This window comes from Rhipicephalus sanguineus, chromosome 7 (genome assembly GCF_013339695.2).
Source record: "Rhipicephalus sanguineus isolate Rsan-2018 chromosome 7, BIME_Rsan_1.4, whole genome shotgun sequence".
Lineage (NCBI taxonomy): Eukaryota > Metazoa > Arthropoda > Arachnida > Ixodida > Ixodidae > Rhipicephalus > Rhipicephalus sanguineus.
This window is the reverse complement of record NC_051182.1, coordinates 82012228-82029145: the sequence shown is the minus strand read 5'-3', so window position 1 is coordinate 82029145 and position 16918 is coordinate 82012228. Positions and strand designations below refer to the sequence as shown.

At 43.1% G+C, this 16918-nt stretch overlaps 1 long non-coding RNA gene across 1 annotated transcript; it reads left to right on the top strand.

Moving 5' to 3' along the window:
• The first annotated feature begins 508 nt into the window (after positions 1-508).
• On the top strand, positions 509-16531 carry LOC119399561 (uncharacterized). Its single transcript, XR_005184889.2, has 4 exons — positions 509-564; positions 1577-1720; positions 15006-15037; positions 16467-16531. It is a non-coding gene; the product is annotated as an uncharacterized LOC119399561 (long non-coding RNA).
• Positions 16532-16918: the final 387 nt, after the last annotated feature.

Here is a 16918-nt window from a genome sequence, read left to right as displayed (position 1 = left end):
ACGAACTCTGCCAGAACGAAAGAAGGGGAATTTTAAGGGCTCGTTTTCCTGTGTTAGACAAACATTAATGAGAACTTATAGGTCATGAAGGTAAGGAAAGCACCAGGGCTTTTAATTGCAGTAGTTGTGATAAAAATGAAAGGAAATTATAGTCGACGAAAACATAACTTGCCGCCGGCAGGTGACCGAGCCTGCAACATTCGAATAACGGGTCCGATGCTCTACCAAGTGGGATACGGCGGCGGTCATACTAGAATCGAGAACGTGATTTAGTAGCCTTGTTGTTCCCTTGTGTCACTAGATGGAGGCGCCGCTATTTTCTGACAAGAGAAGCCGGTCAGAAGGATGGGCGTTTAGTGACGTGCGCATCAGTACATTTCAGCTGCTAGAACACCATGGTGCAACTGGCTGGCTGCACGTCTCTTTTGTAACGCCTTTCTTGAACCGTAAACGCGCAAACGAAATAAGGTATCTCATTCTTGTTTATGACTTCCGTGATTTTCCTCAGGTGATGACGACCGTGAGACAAGTTATACAAAAGTGAGAGCAATATATGTAAAAAGGGTACGTGCAATATATTTTTCTCTTTCTTGTGTAATTATGCAATTCCGCTGCTTTATTAGCAACGCGCATATTCAAGACCATTGTTTTGATAATATATGCAGAGAACGAAATGTATACAACAACATAGACAGAGCCCAGCGACAACCGAATTTAGTCATGTACAGCGGAATACAAGTTCATACTGGAAGGTTTCATCTCTTTATTTGTTCAGCAAATTCATCTTGATGGCTCTGGGAACGATACTTAAGAACTGTAACCACAAAGGTGTAACCGTTCTAAAAGAGTATGTAATGCTCAACATGGCGGGGCACATTTTGGCACGTTCTGGTATGCAATTGTTCACTCGTGGTCATTTGTTCTGAAAGGTCTCCTTCTTTTAATTTTGTGCTGCACTTAACTGATATGACTTTATTTTACTTGGTGGGTGTGATTTCAGCAATGAATCATTTAGGCACCTTTGCTGCCTGCAAAATTTCCCGGTTAAGCTTTGTCGCGGCAGTTTCGCTTGTTGTTGATCGCAAGGGCGACAACATGCCTGAACGTTCTTAAAACACGCAGCAAAACTGAGAAATTTACGTTAGGAACCATACGTGACAATGCGACACCTGTTCGTCCATTCCGATGTATGGACTTCTTTACTTTAAGCGATGTCCAAAAGCAGTGTTCTGTGTTAAATTGGTTAATAGTAGCGCACTGGTGAAATTACCAATAAGAACAGTGAAGTGACGTTCCCGCATATATATATATATATATATATATATATATTATATATATATATATATATATATATATATATATTTATATATTAGGTTGACAAATGAGCAAAACACAACTTTTCCTAACGTTATAATATATATATATATATATGTTTCAACGGCCCAGTACAGGAGCCTCAAAAGCCCAAACACACGTATATTACAAAATAAATTCTATTGGAACAATGCTTTCGTCAAATAAGTCAGGTTGCGTTTTGAGGTGACCTTTTAAATGGCCTCGTTTGTTCATGACGCAGTTACTGAATGGGACTTACCCTCTAATTGTCTTTTTGGGAAATGAGGGACAAAGAAGTCACCCCATTTGCTGGTGGTCTCAGAAAACAGCTGATCTGGAACGCGGATTTCGACATAATTTAACATACTACAGGAAGGATAACCAGGTATGTGAATTTTACTCCTTTCAATCTCTAATAATTTTAAGAATTGCCATGTATCACCATCAATACTTAGTACACTATTGTTACGGAGTGCGACACGGATCAGTACAGTGCTAAAGTGTGTCGAAGACAGCTTGTGCGCTCAGGATGCCGGTGCGTGTGGCTCTTCAGCCATGTCGTCTGTCTTGCAACATACCCTCATAAATACATATGTGTGCGTCTATTCTTCGTCACCCTATGTGTAGAGTTTATTTCCTCGTGTGAATAAGTAATCTGTCATCGAAATATAATCTGAAAAAATACGGGCATTCTATATGTTCTTGCTCCCCGCACGTGTATATTGTGTGATCGTAAACTTAGCACAAATATTTTTATAACTTACAAAGGATACCCACTTTATATAGTCGCGTTGGACGGTAGATCTGGCCACCGTATTCTCTAGAAAACATTTAGATGTCATTTAAGAAATTTGTAGTAAAAATTAGTCTAAGGGGGGCTCCGGCTCCCCTGAATATCAGTTCGTCAGGACTCCAATAAACTACTTGTCATGTCATGTGGTACACTTTATAACAATGCAAGAAAACATATAATCTGTTTATGATGTTTCAATTTTAAAAATACCGCGAGACCAGAACGTTCACAGCAGACACCGCCTTTCATTTATTTTTCAATCTTCACACGATCATATCGCATTGGCTTCAGAAGTACAGTTGCACGTTCTTTAGACGAAATGTAAAATATAAAGCGCTGAAAAATAAAAATTCCTTGCGAGAGAAGCACTTATTATGGATGTAAACACTTTGTACAATGCAGTGAGTGTTTCGTGCGACATGGCTTTAAAAGGAAATTCAGATAATACTTGTTAGCAGCGTTGAACACCGCCACGGATCAAAGTTTATTCACTGCGGAGTGCATTTTTTTGATTATCGTAGTTACATTTTTAAAAATTATTAGTAAAATAGTGCAACCAAACATGCAATTCAAGTCGACCAATACACTTGAACTAGCTTTAGCCGAATCTAGAAAGGTAAACAAGCATAACCCGTGATTTAGAAACGACATGCTTTTATGCATCTGTATTGCAGTGTTATTGTTAAGTAGCAACAGTTCAAGTAACAAAATAAGCCGTTCGCCGACAAACTCGCGAAACGCTATTGATGAACACATATATATTTATGCTTTTGGATAATTTTCTCCTTTTCATTGTTTCTTCCCATACTAGACCTAGCGAAAACATTAGAAAAATTAAGTAAATAATTCCAGAAAAGGCATCCGTAATGAGAGAGTAAACGACAATAGACCTTATGCAAAATTGCTGCCATCTGTCGGAGCTTTGACGAAGCTACCTATTCGGCGCCATGTTGGAGGCTTGTGTACGAATCGTATTGCTGTCGCTGCTATAACTTCTTGCTTGCATCTGCTTTGATAGTAGGAAATCGGTGCATAAAAACGTCAGACGAGCGTGTAAGGAACTGTACACGTTATCGGCATTTCCTAGTTATTACTTTCACAGTTATTACGTGCAACGAACAGCCTCACAACGAGAAGAAGGTACAAGTTTGTCACCGAGTCACATGTATAGGCGTGCCGTCGTTGAGAATGAAGCTTTGCGCTAGGTTATACATTTTGTCTGTCCGTGTTCAGTGTAGCGAATAAAGCGCTGTTAACTATCTGAGTATCAAGAGTGAAGTGTAAGATGGTTTGAAAGAGGCTTTAGCGCGCGACACGGCTAGGCACATGCGATGATGATAAGTGCTGTTGACCCATTTCAAAGCGCATTTCATAAGAGGCAGCCTACGTCGACCTGGTGTATTGTGCACCTAATTTTAAATAAAACGTTGACCTCTTTTTTATTTTTGAAATAAAAAAAAATATTTCGCTGCTGTAATCACCGACGTACAATTACCGCAGGATTAACATTTCCGTACCTCACGCACGCGAAAAGTGAACATCAAAAGTGTTTGTTGCTCCAAGAAGTAGGCGCCGATTAGCTGGTATTTTATTGAATATCCTTGCGGCATGTGCTCGTAAATAACACGATACGCCAAGAATATTCGCGTTCACACCGCTGCCTTCGGGGCTTACAGGCGCCTTTCAATTTCAACTCATTGCAGCAAGGCAGTTGCGTCGCCGACTGAACACTTGTGAAACCACCTCAGCGCGTAAGCAAAGGTAGTTCACTCACGGTCGAACGTAACATATTTCCCGGAGCAACACTTTTTTTTTTCATTTTCACACCAGAAGTCCCACACACTTGAAGCATCTGTTGCAGGGGCGTAGCCAAGGGGCTGGGGGGGGGGTTCAAGCTCCCCCCAAAAATTTATATTTTACGAACGTACATAAAGTATGGTTGAACCCCCCCCCCCCCGCCCGAAAAAAATTTCTGGCTACGCCCCTGGTATGTTGACATTTCATAGCACACGGGGGTTGAGTCAGGATTTTTCCAAAGGGGGATCAGCTTTTGGGAGAACTTGATATGTGCTCTTCTTGGAGAATAAATAAAGAAAAAGTAAGGGGGGGCGGGAGGCCTGCCAGGACAAACGCGCCACGCCTCTGAATTTGGCATTGATAGCACATGAAATGCTTGAAAAATACGCATATATAGTGAAGCAGTACGCGCGCAAAGCAACCCAACAAACGCTACGTTAAACTCCACAATCGAAAACAAACTACAAACAAGACCCTAGCGCAATCGGTCCGTTCGCTGAGAACCGAAGATACGCACGAGCTACCTGTATACCATGTTATTGTTATCGCAATGTAATAACCAAAGTAATGCCTGGAAGCACACAGCGCGAAAACTGTCTCGTTCCGGCATGACACACAGAGTATTCTCTGATGAGTGCCGATGCTGTCAAATAGCGCATGTATTAACAACGGCGAACGTAAACACGGCGTTAGTCGTAAGCAGCAACCAGAGTGTCACGGAACGATCTGCTAATTCTTGTCGGCCGCGAGATAATCTAGCAACATGCAGGTTAGTTTCTTATAAACCTTTTTTCAGCATCCCAATTTCCTCAATCTGAGCAACACGGCACACGAAAATATGCCGGCATTGCCGTTCGTATCAGCTGCCACACGTTGATACGTACGCTCCGTGTGTACATATTGGGAGCGTGCTTAGCCCATGCTTAGCCTTCATCATGGCGGAAATGCGCACGGCGGCCGCTAGATGGCAGCAGATTTTGCATAAGGTCTATAGCGCCCATCGTATCGTGATATTGTTGGGTGCTGCTCTTATCACGGCGATGTTGGGGAACAGAAGGACGACGTGTTGGTTCTCTGGAGAAGAACAACTATCATAGTGGCTGCTTGACTATTTTCCCGCCGTATTTAGCCTGCAAATCTATTAGTAACGTTTTCGTGGAGGTCCAGGTACGACGAAAGCTGTAAGTCCACAATGGACTTGTCCTATTCAGCTCCGCCATGTCAAGAAAACGAAACCATGCTTCTGCTACTCACCGTTACTTAGGTACAACCGGTCGTATCGACTCAGCCATATAATCCTGGTAAGTTCTGCGTCATTGACTATGTTTCCGTCGATAAGTAGATCGCCAAATAGAAGAGTTGTGCGGTGATCTGTCAATGCGACGCGGCACTATCTCTGCGGAACAGGAAGCGTTTGGCTTCAGTCTCACAAGGCAGACTGCCGGAGCAATGATTCATGTAAGAAGACGTACCGTGATCTACGTATATGCAGGCCAGTCAGGTGCCAGCGTGTCGCATCTCAATGACTCTTGTGTTCTGCTCAAGCTTCTACAGTATCGTATCGTACAAAAATGAGCGAGGAAGACAAAATAAGCGATCTACTCAAAGGAATTGCAAATAAGGCTTTGAATCTGCTGGTGTCTAAGAAGTACATTATCAAGGAGTTTTGGCTCGTAATTCGTATTTTTTTCTCGTAAAATTTACAAACTTCAGTGGTCTTAAAATATTTTTGACGGAAAATATACCTCACGTAGAGTGTGTATTCATTGCTGGGATTTCATACATAGCGCAGTATTACAAGGAAAAAATTCAAACATCGAACATTTTGGCAAAATATATGGAGGCTTATATGGCTGAAAAATTCAGTAATATTACTGAGATTTGAACACCTTACGCACACGCTTTTGCTAATATGTAAACCAAAATTGGCATTGAAACAAGGAACCATACCTGAAGAATTAACTTTTTAACAAACTCTACTGGGATGACATTCTGCGAGATTTGGAGGGCTCTCACGTGACGAGAAAATTTTTCTCTTCAAAATAGTGCAGCAATTCACTATTTTCAATAAAATAAATCAGCGCTATTGTTTTTCGAATACGTTTGTGATGGTCATCAAAATGGCTGGGACGTTTGGCATGTATGACTTGCCTGCATGTAACCTGTAAACATATCCGTCGTAATATCAAGGGGAATCATAAATTTGATGTGGCCATATATTTTCAGAATAGATCTGGTGAATAAGTGATATTTTATTTCAGCATTGACAACGCTCCCCAAGGAAGAAAGCACTGATATGGGGTAAATACCTCAAATAAATTTTATTGTAGTAATAGGTGCAGTGAAGTGCACCTGAGTCTCAAGAAATCGGCATTATCAATGAAGCATTCATCGCTCTGTTTCTATAGTTTACTCTTTTTTTGTACATCATATATGTAAATATCAGTAGCGATGTTGCACTACTTATTTGTTATTTATTTGGTTTGGATACATAGAAAACGCGAAGACACAGAGGAAATAGGGAGAGAACAGGCTGACAACTGCCACCTAAAGAGGCACAACGCCTACTTACGACAATTGGGAATATGCACAATTTAGCAAAGAGTTACTACAAGTGACAGCGACGTGTAACCGCAAAACATGATGTATTAAAAATGACCGGGTAGTTTTCATACCATTTACGGGAAAAGTCGTATGTACACGCAACATGGGAGGAGCCTTTGCCGATTTGACATACAACAACCACGTACGCTGGTGTCGTACAGCGGTATCTTCAACCAACGTGAATGTACTTCGTTTCAGTAACTTCAAGCATTGCAAATTCGGTATCTGTTCTTTTGTCTATACTGTATGCTCTGTACTGAAAAGCACAAAGCGTCGTTAGCGATAGGCTAATGCACTTTTCCTTCCAGCTTCCTTGTCATCATGCAGATATTGAATATGTGTACCGAGCATGCGTTTCAGAGCCTAAACACAACCTTTAGTCAAGAGCGGGGTTGTTAAATTCTAACAATTAATTAATAATTTAGTGAAGAGGACCCCAAACAGTCATAGCAGTAAAGGCTAGTTGTATGTTAAACATGAAGAGTGATAGAAACACAACATGGATGGGGGTAAAATGGTGCTACAGCCATAAAAATTCGTACCATTATGGGCAAATTAACAATTGAGTTCATGTTCAGTATTCGGGTGCGAATATTCTGTCACACGCACTTCTCTTTCTATTTTTATGTCACCATCCCATGTACGTGTAACCATCGGCTTGTACAGTTGTGCTGTTTCTCGGAACGTCCCCGACCATTTGAAAATTTTCCGATAAGATTGCGCGTGCAATGCCAATAATACAGTTTATTTTAGAGCTAACGTGAGCACCAGTGATAACACTCGACGCTACGACAAGGGATCTATAAAAGCCGACATATTTCATAGTCGAGCAGATTTTGCGACGACCAATGAGCAGGGCTCGGCAAAGATACTTTGAAATCGTATCATGGTACGATACAAGTTACTCGGGCATGAAGTATTTGAGATACGGTACGTGCAAGCTACTACCGAATTAGTCTATCGAATACGACACTTACCAACTATATCTTAAGATACTTCAATACATTTGCTAATTGTTAGTATAGAAATATATATGGATGAAGCAGCAAACGCCTATGTACAAAAATGTTTCCTTGAAAACTTCTAAACTGTGAACAGCTTTGTTTAATTTTAAAGAAGTATCTGTTAGCATCCAAAAAGTTATATCTTTCTTGCTAAAAGCATATTAGTTTTATGCCGAAACAACTTATTAGTATTGATTTTGCTGGTTAAAATGACAGATCTTTATACTCTGAGCGGACAGTAGTTTTTTTTCGTGTCACTTGTGTAATTGGCTGTCGCTGCTCCACTTGCGAACCAGCTAGCGGTCTGCCATCAACTTACAATAACGCCCACAAGAAGCCTTCGCACAATGGTGCAAATACTGCTGCGCAGTTTTACCTTGACCGTAAACGCATTGCCGTTTTCGCAATTCCGGATCGCGCATCTGCTGTACAGCAGCAACAATGCTGGAAGCGTTTAAAACGCTGGAAACGACATAAAACTGCAATGACTTTTCATATTGAAATTATCTGCTGGCTTAAAGCGTTTGCAAGTAGCATATTCGCTAACGTGCAGTATTTTAACATTTTGTTCTCAGAGAGAACGTGTGCCGTCCAGAAAGGACTCAGACGTATTGTAGTGACACAAAGCGTCGCAGGATACCACTGTTATTCACACTAGTGCCAATTATAGCTCAGATTACCTGGTGATTTGTAACAGCAGAACAACTTTACAGCGCTTAAAAAAAATAACGAATATATGCGAGTGAAATAGCAAGGCGGTTATGTAGCGAGCAATCTCAGCGAATAAATATACGGATGCTTCACCTAAATAGAAGCAAACATTTAAAAAAAGGTTCGGAACCGCAAATGAATTCAACAAGCATCATATGGTTTACCTTGATGTGGCACTCGTTATGGTATTTTCATTATTTTGTGTTTAATTGGTTGATTAACTAAGCCCAATTGCATTCTAAAACGACTCACAATTTTTTATGGCTACGTACATGCTGCGTGGTAATTTTTTTCGGCTAGTAAAGAATGCCCGCGAAATATGAATTAGAATTGCGTGATGGCGCTGATGCTCTACCGTACTGCAGCGCTCTCAAACGTGCTTTGAGCGAGAGAATCGGCGCGCGGACCGTTATCCTATCGCTCCTCAGGAACGATGGCGTTGCTTGCCGTGGTCGGCAGCCAGAAATGTGGACGCACTGTGGAGACAATGCCCAGAGCAAGCGGTCACGCCACACGGTGTTTCACTTGAAGTACGTTAGAGAGCGCTGCAATACGGTAGCGCACGAACGCAATCACGTGGTCATATTTCGCAGGCTTTTTTTTCAAAGCCGGAATAAGTCACCGCGCTGCATGTACGTTGAAAGTAAAAAAAAATCGATCGGATTCTTTGGAATGTCCCTATTGATTTTACCGAAACGCACTTGGCCCTAAAGTTAATATTCAAAGTTTTGCATAATTGATCTTTTTTAATCATTCAGATAAGTACAACAAAAATACCCTAACGAGCGCCACATGACATCAAACCATATACCGTTGGTTTCATTCATTTAAAGTTCATCACTTTTTTATATTCTGTACTCGTTACGCGAAACACCTCGCATAAAACACGATCCAGGTGGCACCTCTAAAGCTATGACAACTGAGTTTCATACATCGTCAATTTAGATGTTAAGGTCAGACAATAGAAAACTCAATGCCTATGGAAAATGACATAAAATGGCTGGTGAGGAAGTTCACGAGAAAAACGGAGTACTTGTTATTATAAAGCCTCTCGTTTCTCGAATCCCCTTCGCTTTAACACGTTTGCTTATATTTCTGATTATTATGATGTAAACTCAATTTCGCTATTTTACAAAGGCATAAGCAGATTTTTTGTTACTGTGTAATCTAGGCACGCCCAGATTATCTTACCTTTGTCCTCAATATCGCCTTGGCATAACAGCGAGATCAGATGGAATGTAAATATGTAACCAGTAGGAATGACTCAGGCAGTTGAATATAAGAATAAAGCAGATAACTAATTTGAGCAGCAGGTTATGAAGGCCATATTGCACTAAACAGATGGGCAAAAACTATACAGAGGCCTAGGTAATTTATGGGACGCAAACGGAGGACAGCAAAGAGAGCTCTGGTGCTAACAATAAAATCCCAACTAAAGAACTCGTTAAATGCATTAGCAGGGAGCATAAACATACAATACGCCAAAGTGTCTTCTGTTACGTAAATGCTTGTTCTAGTTCATCTAGCACAGGCCCCGGTTGTGCGATGGCTGTTAGGGTTTCATTTGCGCATAAGCCAATCCTATCGTATGTAAGTCAAACTTCCATCCACAATATCTTTGAAATCGCTGTGAAACCTGCGAGACGCAAGCAACACCATTCATCTATTCTTCGGGCTTCGTAACGAAGGGCCACGCAAGAGAAACTTCGATAACAACACTACAGCGGCATCATAATTTGGGCGAATGGCGTCGAACGTATTGGAGTGTACGGCACAGTACAGTGGCTAAGAGGTAGTTTCATGGCACCGACAGAATTAAATAAAATGAAAATACATAGAAAACGAAAGGGCGCTTGCGCGCAGACATTTGCGCGCTGGTTTTTGTCGAGATAGCGCTAGTGCCAACGCGCGATTCTGCTCCACCAACAGGTACGCGCACACCTCATCGCCTGCTTTCGCTTGAGAAATCTGGCAGAAGGATGAAAATATTTCGCTGTATTCCGATGGCTTAGTGTCAGCTTGAAAAGCAGAGCTCAGCTAACGTTTATTGAATCGCAGGGTAGCATTGCTACAGCAGTATTCTGTATCTTAAGATACACGATACACTATTAAATATATCGGGAAAACATATACAGATACTCGTCTTCCGAGACGTATCGCGATATAGATACCAGATGCCCAAAGGCTTTGTAGGATAGTATCTAAAATACGTGTATCTTCGATAATGCCCAGCACGGCCAACGACTGTGGGTTCCATTGTCTTTGCTCTTTGAGTGTCATTCTTTTCCTGGGCACAAGTTCACCCAATAAAGAATTTGAGCTTGACCGGCTGCGACTGCTTTCATCACTGACACAGCCACGTGACAATAAATACACACAGGAAAACCCCACTATACTGTTCTACAACGGGTAAATTATGTTATCTTTTAAATTAGAATATTGAAATATTTTCCAAAACGCCACTGCTTTGAAGTGTGTAACTTTACGGGCACATCGATCATCGGACAGCGAGAAACGCCTTAATTTGGCTTTCCCGAATAAGACGCAGGATTTTTCCTGCGGAGGGGCGCTTTCCTGCAAGCATTCGATATCGCGAGCAGTCTACCTCAAGGAGCGAGTATAAGTTATCGCTTGCCGTCACATGCTTTGTCCCACGAGCCACTGCACCTCACCATTGGGCCCGTCTGCCAGCCGTGCGTGGTCGTCATTCGCTTCACTGCTCCTTTTCTTGATGTGATGGCTGCCCTAAAACGGATTAACCTGCTGGTGTCCTCAAAGCAGGCGATAATTGACACAATAGAACATGAAGAAGTGAAACCTAGCGCTGCCGCTGCATACATAATTCAAATAAACATGTTGAGTATAGTATTAAATAACAAGGCCAACATTAGGTCCAGGCAGGGCTCTGCAGAGATGGCCAGAATAGCGTTCCAGAATATATACATCGAAATACATTGGCTAGAAGCCTAAAAAATAGAGGCTGAGATACATTTGTTGTTGAGGTAACGGGATATTTAGGGGACACTTACGCACAAATCTGAAAAATAAATTGGCCCGGAATGCCGATACCGTTGTGAAGGTGCGAGAACACAGATACTAGAGTACTTTTATTTATTTCAGGGACACTGACGCTCCGCATTAACATTTATTATGTGCAGCATAGTATTCTGCATAATGTTTCAGCGCAATGAAACTTGCAAGCATGGATATCGCTCGTGTCACCAACAAACACCAGTGCATTAAGAAGAAATTAACATTGATTTTACACACAAAATCTCCATTGCAGAGAAAGTTGCTGCAATAATTGTACATAATCAAGAGCCGCTTCTCAAAGAATCTGTCTTCTAGGCAATAGTCTGTCGTCAACACAAGACGCACGAAATCGTTGGCCGCCAGGAAAAGATTAGGGGTAATGCAACGCCCTTGAGAGAGAGCGACTTTCATCGGAAGAGGCCAGTAGTACTGCCTCCGCGATTCTACCGTCAGAGGCGTCGATCGCGTAACCACGCGGGCCAAACTGCGCGTGAGGAGAACGTTTCGCGCCGTACCAGTGTCGCCGACTGGCGACGCACTTTTATTATTTTAACAGGAACAAGAGCATTATTTTAGATGCGACGCAGCTTTTGCTCGGGGTTCTGTCCGTCCCTTAGCGACCGTCCGCTTTCTACCACCTAGCACAGCCATCTGTAACATATTCAGCACGCGCACGCGCCAAAGAGGTCTTCTTCCTCTTGTTCTTCCACTGTCTTGATGATGATACCTGAAGAGCACTTAGGGTCCCGGGCTGCCGTATGCTGTCCAAGCCTGGGGTAACGCAGGCAAAACCATGTGTGCTGGCACGCGCTAGCGCGTTCGGGCTTGTGTAAGGGGCTGGGTAAGACGTTATGGCCTCTCTCCCTTACACTCTCTCGTGATGGTATCGGGGAACGAGATTCTGCGGACGCGCAATGAACCCGCGTGGCGTTCTCCAACATAATAAACGCTTCGCAGCGCAGGAAAAACAGACACAAAGAAGACGACACCAGACAACATACGAGTGCTATATGTTGTCTGGTGTCGTCTTCTTTGTGTCTGTTTTTCCTGCGCTGCGAAGTGTTTAAGATGATCAATCAACAGGTCCAATTCGCCACCATTCCGTTCTCCAACAGGAGTACGGGACGAGTAACAGCAACAGCAGATACAATGAATTCATGGTGTGCTCCACCTGCAAAGACGGGTTAACATCTGGCAAGTGCCCGTGATGAACGGAACTTTAACTCCCTTGTTACACAGCCAGCCTAAATCTAGGTTATTGTAACCGCCGTTTGCTTATGTTACACGGTATGCGAAACCGTGGTTATGCCTCTAACCGCGGTTGTACCAAACCCAGCTTGGCGACCTCGGTTTGGCAGTTAACCGAGAAAATGGCGGCCGCCATGGAGGATGTGTGCACGTCGCGAACGTTCGTCAAAAACGAACGAATTGACCTGAACGAACCACGGAAAGCCTGACTAGGCTTGGGAAAACAATATGCGTCATCTACGAGCACCTCAACTAATGCGAAAGTGGACGCGGCAATAACAGCTGAGTTGAACGCCGGACTGCCGCCAGACGCAGAGCCATTCACGCCAAAACAGGTCCGCTATAACCGAGGACGCTTCTGCGCCGTGTAACATCGGCGAACCGTGGTTGGCGCTAACCGTGGTTGGTCGTAACTGCGGTTAACTTGCCTGTGTATGAAGGGTATAAGTGAACCCATGCACTGCTTCGCATCCCCAGATAGTTCCCTTTAGTGGGACACGATGTAATTTTTTGTTTCAGCTCCTGTTTATCCACGACGAATACATAAGGCTAAAAGTAGTAGAGAATATTGAAGTGTTCTTATATCTGCATCTTGCAGTTTATGATGTCTATGTTCTTCAGAAAACAGAAGGGCAAAATCTGACCGTACGACTGGTGAAACAACCGAAGCTTCTTTAGATGCGAAGCAGCTTACATAGGAGTTCAGTCCGGTGTGCGGCGTGACCACCCTTACTGCGCATTCGCAAACCCTCACCACACACCTATTTTCCACACACCTCCACCCCGCCTTTCCTCCCCCTCTCCACTGCCCCTCCTCGTTTAGATAAAAGGCTCTCGTTAGGCCATACACACTCTCAGTCACTACGCCGGCGTCATGAGTTCCAACGTCAACGTCAGCGCCAGTTGCAGTAATATCTTAACGTATGCCGAGATCGCGGAGCAGCGGGTAGAGTAGCAGAAGGCTCGACGCGCCGAAGCGCAACGTAAACCGTCGGCAAGCGGACCCCGAGCTTCGGTCTAGGGAAGCCCAGCGCAAACGGCAACGTCGGCCGGAAACGGCTACGGATGAAACGCGGGATAGACATTCCGAAACGCAACGGCAGCGTCGCCAAGCAAACCCCGCCGTACGCAACGCCCACGTCAAAGCCAAGCGTCAGCGTCGAGCCAACGCGTCGGCTGCGGACAGACGACGCGAGTCTAATGCCCCTGCAGAACGCCTCGCTAGACAACTTCAACGCCCGGGCTTCGACGGTGCCAACGCCCGGTTCCAGCGCGAATTCCTCGACCGGAGCTTCGGGCACACCTGCAACGTGTGCGACCGACTTTAGTTCGATAAAAATCTGACCGAGGTCGGCAGCATGCGCAACGAACGCCAAGGGAACCCGATCATGCAAGTGCTCCGGCTTCGCATCGCCTCATGGTCCACTTCAACGGTAGATGGTGTAATTTTTTTCCTCTTGTAGACAGATCAGCTCGTTTCCGACAGAAAAGTAACTTCATACCCGTGCCCTGCACATCATCGCTGTGTAAGCGATATATCATAAAGGTATTTTACTACTGAGGTACAACTACATTGTTCAAATGTATCTCGATGCAGAAATACATATACTCAAAAATATCTCTGAGGCTGCGCGTCCAGTATTCTTCCCTCTTCGTTTGAACGTGTTTGTTAACGCATTTCATGTGCACTTTTCGTATGCACTGTTAACGCATTTCATATGAACTGTTAACGCATTTCATATTCTTGTATCGCGGTACTGCCGAGCCTTGGCGCTAAGCTGGATTAGAGGCTTCTGGCGCCTGACGGGTACACAAAGCGGCGTTTTCAGGTGTTCAGGAGCTGTTTACGTCGATACGCATTTTATCGCGGGTAACTCGCGATAAAGTTTTATCTGCAAAGAACACGCACCCCCATCTAATAACCGCGGAAAAAAAACTAAAGAAGAATTCACAGGCATTGTCGGGTAGTAACCTTCCGTGCAATATTGTGAAGCAGTGCCGTGAAGCCAACTAGCACCCCGAAATTGACGCTAAAATTGTGGCAAATTCTTTTTGTAAAGTTTTATATCCATATATTTTATACGATACGTCGAGCAAATTGCAGTTCGCGAGTTCGATGTATGCTAATTTGACTCTGCCACTGGTAGGCTAGTCACACTTCTGACAGTTTAAATCCTTAAGGTTCAAATAAATCGTGTGAATCGCGTGCCAAAAGCTGGACGAAAGTGTTCGTCGCAATTCGCATTTAGTCAAGCTGTAGCAACTGGAACAGTAGGCCATTATGTAAAGCGTTCCGCGAAGAAAGGCGGTCGGCTAAACAATGCAAGAGAGCAAACGAGTTATCCCTTGCTTTTTAATTTTGATGAAATACAATCCACCGCGTTGCACGTTGTTTGCGGTATATACACAGTATTATGGCGCACACATATCCTAATATTTGTGATATTTCGACGTATTTTCACTTGCTCCATCAATTTCAGGGTCGAAAAAAGCGTGGGTCATGGCAAGTACGGTGTGTATTAAATAATTTTGCTTCTCCTTGTATAATATTTATCGCGACCTTTTATGAAGACTACGGAATTGCGTTTATAAGATATTCACCGGAACGTAATAGACTGCGGTTTAGCTACGGTTTATACGAACACTTTTATGCAGAGACGCTGTTACTCGTCCGTTCCGGTCTTAGGGGTCTGGCTACGTAGCAAGAGGATGACATTGTGGACTCTCCATAAAACGTTCTCTGTATATTTCACATTTGGGGTCCGAATAATGCCCTCTAATGTTGAAGATTTTTGCTGACGACTTTGTTGTTGAGTGCGAGAATTGGGCTTAAACATACGTTTCTGCTCGGCGACATGCAGCGGGTGCGTTCAAATAGTGTACTATAAGAGCTTCTCATGTTGTTCTTGTCTGAGAATTTCCCGGTCAGCTATTGCAGATTCTACTGATGTATGTTCAGTAAGAGGCTTGCACCTAGATGACTTCATGCCTTCAACATCTCCATGTACGCTTCTCCTTCATGGCCGCCACATGTTGACCCCCGAGGAAGGTCAGCAACATTTTTCTAATAAATCGCTTGAGAAAAGGCAAAATAAACAAAACTTCCAACTACACAAACCTACTAAGTGCTTTAATGCGCCCTCTATCATGGTTAGCTGCGTCTCTAAGTCTACAATGTGCATTATTTCACAGGTGTAACTTTTTTCGCCACTTTGTAGCTAGTCATTTATGTCATCTCAACAACAAATGTAAACCATCCTTAACTAAGTCAACATGGGTATTTATCGTCGACGTCCAAGTCGATATCCGAAAAAATGCAAATGTTGCTCCAGTGCAGGGCATGAATATTGACCAAAGTATTTCTTCCTGGATTCAAGCGGGCCTTTCAGCTACGAATTGCTAGGTGCTTGAGTAGGATCTGGCAAACACTTAAGGATTCGTTCCTTGACCGTAGACTGACAGTGCTACTTTTTAAATATGCGATGAATGAGCGCGCAGAGTACAAAACATTGATACATAACTTCTTGCAAGCTCACGAGCACAAACCGTACTACCATACCTGAAACCGAAAATATTAACTGTTTTCCTAAGACAGCGGCTAGTGTTGTCCAAAATACAGCTTGACCTTGAAGCGTTCACTGGATGTCAATAGTTATTAGAAGAAATCCGCAAAAAATTGTAAGTATGCAATAAAAATGCAGTATTGCCAAATTCAAGATTGATGACGTTATAAAATATCCGCAAAAGAGTAATAGCGCTCTGGATGCTCCGAATATAGGCACTTCGTGACGCTATATCGATATTCGCAAATATTTGTCTTTCGTCGTAACCAACTGTTTTGCCGTTATATTATTAAAGTCACAACTGATAGCCTGTGCTTAAACTATATAAACTGAGTAGATTGAGTTCAAACATAGCTGTATTCTCTTGATGCGTTCCAGAAATACAACCTACAAAGTTAGTCGCAGGAATGATTTACCAACCATCGGTGTTACAGCGTTGATGGGTAAGCAAATACTGTCTCTCAGCCATTCACTCAATCAATATCTAGGTCCTTCCAAGGGACCCTGGCCACGTGTACATTTTAAACAACGGTGAAAATTCTTCTTCAGAAACATCACTTTTATACCTGTATGTTCCAGTGTGACCATACCCTACACACTCATATATATATATGAGTGTGTACTCATCCCCTGAGGAAGGCAGGTCCCCTCCAGAAACTGTTGGGAAATAAATATTCATATCACTGTTGACAACGCCCCCGTTATGTTATACCTACTATATATATAATATACCTGCTTCTGGAGCACCCAAGGTTAGAACAAATAAAGCAGTGTGGTCAGTAAGTTGAAACCAAATGCACCTAGTGACAGCACACATTTTCTCCCATAGA